This window comes from Orcinus orca, chromosome 2 (assembly GCF_937001465.1).
Source record: "Orcinus orca chromosome 2, mOrcOrc1.1, whole genome shotgun sequence".
In the NCBI taxonomy this organism is placed as follows: domain Eukaryota; kingdom Metazoa; phylum Chordata; class Mammalia; order Artiodactyla; family Delphinidae; genus Orcinus; species Orcinus orca.
The window spans coordinates 10061580-10070720 of NC_064560.1; the positions used below are offsets into that span (position 1 = coordinate 10061580).

The window sequence follows — 9141 nt, forward strand, 5'->3', positions numbered from 1 at the left end:
CGGAAGCTCCCAGGCAGATCAGAAGCGAGAAACCTCAGTAAGTCGTTATCGAAGGCCTGAGCGCCTCGAGGGAGAGACCACGACGTCGCATCCAGTCATTTAATCGATGCAGCTTCGAGAAAGAGGTAAAGCCCCAAATGTGTGTGTTGTGCTAAACTTTACACTTTTAATGACTTGTATTTATGCCTCCTTTACGTGAGACTTAAGAGGTCATCCTGTGAAATACTGGAACTCAGATAAGATTTTAACAAGGTGTGTCAAAAATACCGCTAAGGCAGAAGCGCTCTCTCCTGGACGACCTGGGAGCTGCCTGTGGACCGACTGCCGCCCTGTGGCCAAGAGGCGCCACTGCAGATCCCATTCTCCAATGCCAGGAAGAAAACCTTGCTTTTAGTATAAACGTTAAAAGAACTAGTCCGCCTCAAATGGTATCTAGACACCACTGTCTCTTGTTGAGGGTATAACTAGGATTAAAGTCAAGAGGAATCTGGTTTTGAACAAGGTGACGGTTTCCCAGGGTTCCTTAGGGAAAAAACAGCCTTTCTGAATATTTGTTTCCTTGAATGTTTCTGTTTAAGTTTGGGGGGAATAAAGATTTTAGAGCTGCTGTGTTTTCAAACTAAGGCAAGATTTAGAAAATAAAAATAATCCCCCAAATTTGAATTTTCACATGGCAGCAGTACATCCTCCAGGGACATCAGACAGCTTGTTATGTGATAAACCATCAGAAAACTAACAGCGATGCAGAAAACGGGCTTGATGGATTTACAGCCCTCAAGGGGATAATTAAGAAGAAATAAAGCTCTATAATAAATAATAAGTAAAGCTCTATAATAAATAAATTCAAGTCAATAAACAAAAAATATTTCAGAAATATTTTAGCTCAACGTTGTAAAGAAACCCAACTGAACTGATGCCATTTAGCAACTTGCAAATGGAGTAAAGAGAGTTGTTTTCATCACCTAATGGCCTGTCGGCTTTTCTAGAAAAATGGGCTCACTTTAAAGACCAGCCACCAAGCAGCAATCGCACTTCTGGGCACAGACCCCAAAGAACAGAGAGCAGGGCCTCAGGGGGGTATCTGCACACCCGTGTTCCTGTTCACGACAGTGTTACTCACAGCAGCTGAAAGGTGGAAGCAACCTACTTACTGTCTGGATGACAATTATCTTAGCAACTGTTTTCACCTTGAAATATAATCAAGAATTTTTTTATATTTTTATTTTATTTTTCTTACTATCAAAAACTTCCTATTTGTCTTACTTTTTATAATAAAGAATGACAGATGCAGGAAGGAGTCGTACAGGTCTGCAGCAGGAAAAGGCTCTGGCAAAAGACCCAAAAACACAAACAAGTGCTCCCAGGGCAGCACAAAAATGGGGTGCCCAGCGAACCAGCAACCAGAGGAAGCGGGGGCCAGGCTGAACAGGAGCCCGTAGTGGTCACTGAGTCCAGGGACTTGGATGTGGATGGGACACAGTGGAACCTGCTCCAGCTCAGAGCTTCCTCAAGGAAGCCAGACAAACAAGACCAGAAAAATATTAGCAAGAATCGTGTCAGAAAGGCCTGTAAACCGTAAGGAACTATAAGAAGTTCAACCTGATTAAGTGTTTCCAAAACAGCTCATTTCTCCCGAGAGGCTCTGACCCCGCCTCCTGTACACCCAGCCCCCAGGATGCAGCTAAGTGTGAGCTTAGGATGGTGCCCTGAGAGAGGAGAACACGCAGCCTGACCAGGACACACAGGGGGACCTCGGGGACAGAACGCTCATTTTAAGCAGGTGAACTTGCAAAATGTGACAAAAGCAGTTAAATTTCACCTTCTCTCTGAAACTGAACAGAAACAGGTAACATTTTAGCCCATCTGCTGCCTGTCATCCGTTTGCAGTGTGTACAGAGCTGGGATGAACCTCACCGCAGACGGAGAGCAGGAACGTAAAGGAAGGTTCGCCTAGAATACAGTTTCAGTGACCAGTTTCACAAACCAGAAGGTGTCACCAGTACCTGCTTGGGACCCACAGGATGAGAAATATGGGTTTTTGCAAATCCTATCCGCAACCGTGTCCTTTCTCAGCCAGCACACAACAGACGTGCAGTCACATTCACTCACTCCACGCTGTGCACGTCCACAAAGGGTCGGGTTTCCTCTGCAGAGGCCCCCGGCCACACTCACATGTCCTCCACCGTGATGTCCTTCAGAATCTGGCAGTGGTCCACGTTCCACTACTGCCTGGTCGTCCCACGCCTTGGAGGCCAGCAGGATGGCCCCCAGAACAATCCGCTCCCAGTTGGCCGGACAGATGTCAATCTCTGCGTACGTTAGAAGCCTTTCGAGGTACACCTGGAAGGCACGAGCATGCCAGCGCCCGGTGCCCTGCCTTGTTCCTGCTGCATCCCTGCCAGCACACGCAAACCAGCTCCCAGCTGTTCACCGCACTCCCCAGCTCAGCTTTAAACAGGCGCTGACGGCCTGATCACACTTATTTTAAGAAGTCAAAGGCCTCAACGAGTCTGAGGCAAAATGGGCTGAGAGGCACACTCCGTAACTGGACATGTGGATGAGGCCGGGCCTTAGGACTCCGGGGCAGGAACGTGTTCTAGGAGCCGCGGGTTAACTTCTCACTCTACCAACTGTGACATCAACACACATTCGACAAACCGCCAACGAGCCAACAAGGAGAACAAAGTGTGTGAAGGGAAGAAGCCGATTTTTTCCATCTGTAGTTGTTTCTAAATGAAACTTTTTATTTTTGAGGTAATTGTAGATTTATAGGCAGTGTTGATAAACCTATTGTTTTCATCATTATGGTAAAATACACATAAGATTTACCACTTAACCATTTCCAGTGTATAGTTCTGTGGCATTAAGAACAGTCGCCGTGCTGTGAAATCATCACCATCCATCTCTATTTGTAGAACTTTTTCATCCTCCCAAATTGAAATTCCGTACCTGTTACAACTCCCCAGTTCCCCTCCCCCAGCCCCTGGCACCCACCTTTCTACTTTCCGCCTCCTGGCTGTGACTGCTCTGGGTACTTACATGGGTGGAATCACAGCGTATTTGTCCTTTTGCGATTGGCTTCTTTCACTGAGCATCATGTTCCACGTTGTAGCATGTGTCAACATTTCCTTCCTTTTCAAGGCTGAATAATGATCCGTCGTAGGTACAAACCACATTTTGTTTACCCATCACCCACTGATGGACATTTGAGGGGTTTCCTCTTCCGGCTACTGTGAATAATGTTGCTGTGAACGCTGATGTACAAGCATCTGTTCGAGCCTCTGCTTTTGATTCTTTCGGGTATACACCCAGAAGTGGAACTGCTGGATCATATCATAATCAATGTTTAATTTTTTGAAGAACCACCATACTATCTTCCACAGCAGCTGAACCATTTACATCCCCACCAGCAATGCACAAGGGTTACAATGTTTCCACATCCTTGCCAACACTTGTTGTTTTCTGGGGTTTTAAAAAAAATTATTGTCATCCTAAAGGGTGTGAAGTGGTTTTGTTTTTCTTTTCTTTTTTTTTTTTTGCGGTACGCGGGCCTCTCACTGTTGTGGCCTCTCCCTTTGCGGAGCACAGGCTCCGGACGTGCAGGCTCAGCGGCCATGGCTCACGGGCCCAGCCGCTCCGCGGCATGTGGGATCTTCCCGGACCGGGGCACGAACCCGCGTCCCCTGCATCGGTAGGCAGACCCTCAACCACTGCGCCACCAGGGAAGCCCTGCTACTTGCTTTTTGAGGCACTGGAAAGTCTTTAGTGGCCTGGGGAGACCAAGTCACTCTTCCTTCTCGTGGTGTGTGGCCAATGATTCATTCTCCTTGTATAAATGGAAGCTGGGAGGGCTTGGGGATGTGAGCGTGTTAGCCATTCCAGTGAAGCCAAAGCTGATGCCCATGTCATTGGCTCTAACCCTGCTGGGTGCCTGTCTGAGGCAAGGATGCTCCCTGGGGAAACGGGTTCAAACAGCTACTGGATGATTCATCCCCACTGAGATAACTTACTTCCTCTTGTTCTTCCTTTCTCCTCAGCTACCCTGCCCAGTCCTCCTGGGTCTCTTTTCTCTGCAAAAGGGAAGGCTGAGTCTGTGGCCGAGGCCGCCTCAGTCCCCAGGCTGCGGTCCACAGGGATGAATCACAGAATGGCTTTCTACAGAGGGATGTGCTGCCACGTCCGTGCTGTGTTCAGGATGATCTTCTCTAGGTGAGTGAAGTAGGATGAAGGGCTTGCCTAGGAAGCCTGGTCCTGACAGGCAGCAGGCCAGAATCAAAATATATCGAACACATACTGAACATTCACTGTGTTCCAGGCACAGGTTCTCTTCTCAGCTGAATCTTCACTATCATCCTAGGCGGTAAGTGCTAGTTTTGTCCTCACTTTACAGATGGAACTGAGGTTCAGAGACGTTAAGTGATTTGCTCAGGGTCACAGAGCTAATCAGTAGCAGCGCTGGCATCTGAGGCCAGGCAATGTCTCCAGCAGCTGCCTTGTTGGAGGAATGAAAATCTGAGCACACAGATTTCATCTCTCCTGGCAGTAGCCTAGGTTCCCTGGCCATCACAAACCCAGCGCTTTAGGCCACCTCCTTCCTGAAATTACAGTACTCACAAGCACTCGTAACACCTACGAAATCAAGTTTGTGTTTATTTGGCCATGGCAGTCTCTGGGAAGGAAGCTAATGAGACTCAGTGTCTCAGTAGATGTCAAGGACAGGAAGAAATTTTCCCGGGACCCCTCTGCTTCTGCAGTGAACACCTATGGTGGTCTATCGTAAACGCTGGGCAGGTAATTTCAATGCTGCTTGGGTTAGCATGGGAATTGGAATCTCTTTATTATTACAGATGCAAAAAATATCAGGGGAGGTATGGGAATGGGGACATCTTCAAAAATCTCATCTACATTGGGGTAATATTGTTTTTACAGTCAAAACAAATCTCTTTCATCATTTAGTCTTAAAATACTCACATATACCCATGATGTAGATATGTGTTAACTGCAGCTCATGGAAGGCCAGAAGAAAAAAAAAAACCCTCTCTGATGTCCTTTTGGGATGAAGAGATTAAAACAATAATAGCGGCTTAGGGACTTCCTGGTGGTCCAGTGGTTGACACTCCACGCTCCCAATTCAGGGGGTGTGGGTTCAATCCCTGGTTGGGGAACTGAGATCCCACATGCCGTGCGGCACAGCCTAAAATAATAACAATAGTAGTAGTAGTAGTAGTAGTAATAATAGTAATGATGATAATAGCAGCTTCATTTCTCTCTCCTTCTACTCATCTCCCTACCTATCCCCTACTGCAAACTTCCTCTAAGAATTAACTGGGAAGGTAAGAATAAAGAAAAGAACTGAGTTTATTAAGTCATTTCTAATCAGAGTTTTCTTCAAATAAACAAGGACAGATGTTAAGCCAGGTGCTTTTTTCCTCAATGGACATTTCGATATATGTTGCTGAGAATTGTCAGTTTCCATGCGGTGGCAAATGGTGTCAGATTTGTACATCTGCTTGAATCATGGACCAGGAAACACTATGTGAGGTACAAAAAGAACTGCCATTCTAATCACTGGAGCCTGGGTAACATCTAGATCGTGAAAGAGCCTGTAACTCACTCTCCTCTGAAGCCAACAGAGTGAAATGAAGAGATGCTTTTGATATTTCAGGGTCACAACTTCTCCTCCATCTATCAAAGGCTAATTTTGAAGGTTCTTGTTTATTTGAAACATCATGAAAGATCTTAGGCTCTAATATCTTTAAGGGGTTCCCTGGGTGAAGTGCAATAAAATGCAAGCAACCAAGTACGAGGAGTCTAATGCCAAGAGACGTTGGGATGCGTGTGGCTTTGAAAATGAAAATATTATTGGGGCATCAGTAGCTTCTCGCAACATGTAGACTACATCACTAGCCATAGTCTTTCAAAGCTTTCAGTCTAGCTTACAAATCTTCCAGTCAATTTAAATAACATTTATTAAAAGCTAAGTGTCATGAGATGGAGTTTGGGGGTGGGGAGAATTGGAAAGATTTCATGGCATTAGTGGTTCTCAGATTTGTGGTTTATAGGGAAAATGCAGTTAGCAGAGTTGCTAAGTCTTCCTCTTGCCAAATAAGATATCATTGCTATCATTTTAGAAATGATAGGGCATTGATGAATGACAGCAACAATGAAATGCGTCAAGGGCATAATCTGAGATGAGAGACTGGCTTCCGCTGTACGAAACCCCTTCCTCATCGTGAACTTCTTATTCTGCTCCAAACTAGAGACATCTTCCATCTCCCTGGGTCCTCGGGCCAGAGTTTGCAAAACTGAATGGACGATCTTTCAGAGTCTCTGCAGGTCTCTAAGCCTGTGATCAGAAGACCTGTCTTTGCCCTCAAAGTGAAATAGAAAGACTAGATTCAAAGATGAGAAATGGCTGGAGAACAGTTTCAAGGCAACAGGGATGCCAGTGAGTGGCAGGTGACACAGATGAAACCCTTAGAATCACGGTGTATTTACTTGGGGGCCCGTGAGGGAGGCTTTGGGGGCAAGGTGAAACCGAGTCAGGGCTTTTCAGGGATAGTATTTTCTTCTAATGAAAATGGGAGCAGCTCCCTTGGATTGGGCTTCTGAGAGCGGACTAGGCGAGCCCAGCTGTGAGACAGGGCCATAGCACCCTCAGGAAGGAGCAGGCCAGATCTGGGGTGACCCGATATATTCTGATATATTCACTTTCTTGGCCTTTGGTCTATCTCTATCCACCCTCTCAGCCCCCCACGTCAAAAGTTTTATCCCATCTTTGCTTTCACATGCAATCCTCTGCTCTCTCTATAGCAGAAAATTGTCCATTTGTAGTTATTTTGTCCTTTTAGAGCAATTTTTATTTGACATTTTCCTGGGACATCGCTAGTGTACCAATCCCTTGGGGGCTGGAAGAACAGGTTGCAGAATGAATGGCAAGCTGAAAAGGTGGTGACAGGAGCACAGAGTTACTCCCTAGGGCCTCCCAGCCTCCCCGCCCTGGCCTTTCCTCCATTTCATGGTGGAATTCAGCAGGTATGCCTGTTAACCAACCAAGTATTCACAAGATGCTTTTGTAGCACCACTATTGGTGTTGAAGGGACTCGGCCCCTCCAGTTCTCCTTAAACTTGAACACTGAGCTGGTGTTTGCTTTTGTTTTGTGTCAATAACTGAAATAAATTAGAATTTTATTGTTGGACCACCAAGTCCATTAAATTATAATGGATGTGTGTGTGTGTGTATGTGTGTGTGCACACACTTGGATCTGTGTGGTTATATGTGTGTATGTGGGTGTGTATATGTCTTATATTAGATACATGATGTATATATAAGTGCTGTTTGTGCTATGAATTCAGTTTGACTTTAGATAATGGCTATACTTCTCTGAGCTTCCTTTGTCCCACTCATAAAATAAAGGCGCTGGATTAATATATGAAAACATCTGGCACATGGTAGCCTGTCAGTAAAGGTTAGCTGAATTAATGAATGCATCTAAGGACCCTTCCAGGTTTATAAACCTGTCATCTTAAACCACCTTCCACCTACATCTTTCCTTTGGCGATCAAGTGGTCCCACCTCATTTCTCAGCTGAGGAAATGGGCTTGGCGGAGAACAGGTCCCACACCAGGGGCAGAGCCGGTGACGGTATGGATGGAGTGCCTTCTACCTGTAGGAGAGCACCAGAGATCGGAGAGTCTTGTCAGGGCAAGTGTGTGGCTAGAGGGCGGCCAGGAAGGAAGGGTGATGACACAGAAGCATAAGAAACAGACTCTGCTTATGATCAACATTGGGCGAGCAGAGGAAAATGCAGGAGAGGACGTTTCCAGCCTCAACCTGTTACGTACGAATACTGCTGCCCAAGAGAAAGTAGGGAATTCAGAGGTCGCTGGGCACCGAAGGAGACAGCAAGAGCTGGTTTACAGAATTCACGTACAATCACCAGCGTTAGTACAATAACGAGATTTGTTGCACGCTATTGGGTACAAAGCACCACACAAACTGCTAACATTTTATTTAAGCCGCACAAGAATCTGTGAAGATTACTGTTATAACAACGTCCGTGAAGATGCGAGGAGTTTCGGGAGATTCTTCCCAGCCTGAGGGAACAATGGAAACCGAGACACGAATGTCGAGGTGTTCCCTCTATATTTGGCTGGTGTCCACCGGTTCCCCTATAAGCAATATTGAAAATTTCCAGAAACTTCATCTCTTATGCCCTCCCCCTCCCCTCCATTTGTCTGCTTGAAGTATCAATACTATCTCTTCACTCCAGAATAATACCTTTAAGGGCATCTCAAGCCCATAGGGCAGCCTGGACCTGATAAGGCAAATCAGGATACATTCCACCAGTTAAATCCTCATGACATTATAGCTTTTAACCTGCCTGCATTTCTTAACCTCTAAAAGCACGGGAGGAAAGCCCCCAGACATGTGATACCTCCCAGAATCACAACCCAAAGAGGTCCAGCAATAAACTCGACACAATGGAAGATACACAACAGCCCACGCATAGCCCGCACGTACGTTATACGGCGTTGCATTGAGCACTGGCGTTGCGTACAGTTAGGTCCCAGCTGTCCTGAAATTCATGGGGGCCTCACTGGGCTTCCTGGGCACAGGCCATGGTCCATGGGCTTTGCTTTAGATCTGAGAATCCAGGCAATGAGATATTTGATACCATTACGGCATTACTATTATCATTTTAGTTGGGATCGTTGTATTGAGGACTTGTTAAAAAGGATTCTTTATCTTTTACGGATTCACATGAAAATTATTTGGTGTTGGGAGGACACGATTGGGGGGAAGGATGGACGAAACAAGATTCAGGCTCCGAATTAGTGACTTTTGAAGCTGGGTGAAGCCTTCATGGGAGGTTATTATACTTATTTTTCCCACTTCTGTGTGTACGTGAAATTTCCCATAATACATACATTTTTTCTTAAAGACTGGGTCTGACTGAAGGAGAAATCAGAGTGGTCAAGCAATATCCTGCAGAAGCGACTGTGGGAGTAAGAGATTTTTTCCCAGCAAAGATGCTCTGAGCTCTGTGACAAGTGAAGGGCCTTTGATACAGGCAATTCCCTAGAAATGAGCCCCTCACACGGCCTGCAAAGCCGGAAATACACATCCAGAGCCTGAGA

General features: G+C 45.9%; 1 protein-coding gene across 1 annotated transcript in view; it reads right to left on the reverse strand.

Moving 5' to 3' along the window:
- GJD4 (gap junction protein delta 4) overlaps nucleotides 1–2324 on the reverse strand; it is a 29001-nt gene extending 26677 nt beyond the window's left edge. Inside the window, exon 1 of the mRNA XM_049705616.1 lies at nucleotides 2173–2324. The gene's annotated coding sequence lies outside the window, so the exon portion shown is untranslated. The remainder of the gene's footprint in view (nucleotides 1–2172) is intronic.
- Between the last annotated feature and the right edge of the window lie 6817 nt (nucleotides 2325–9141).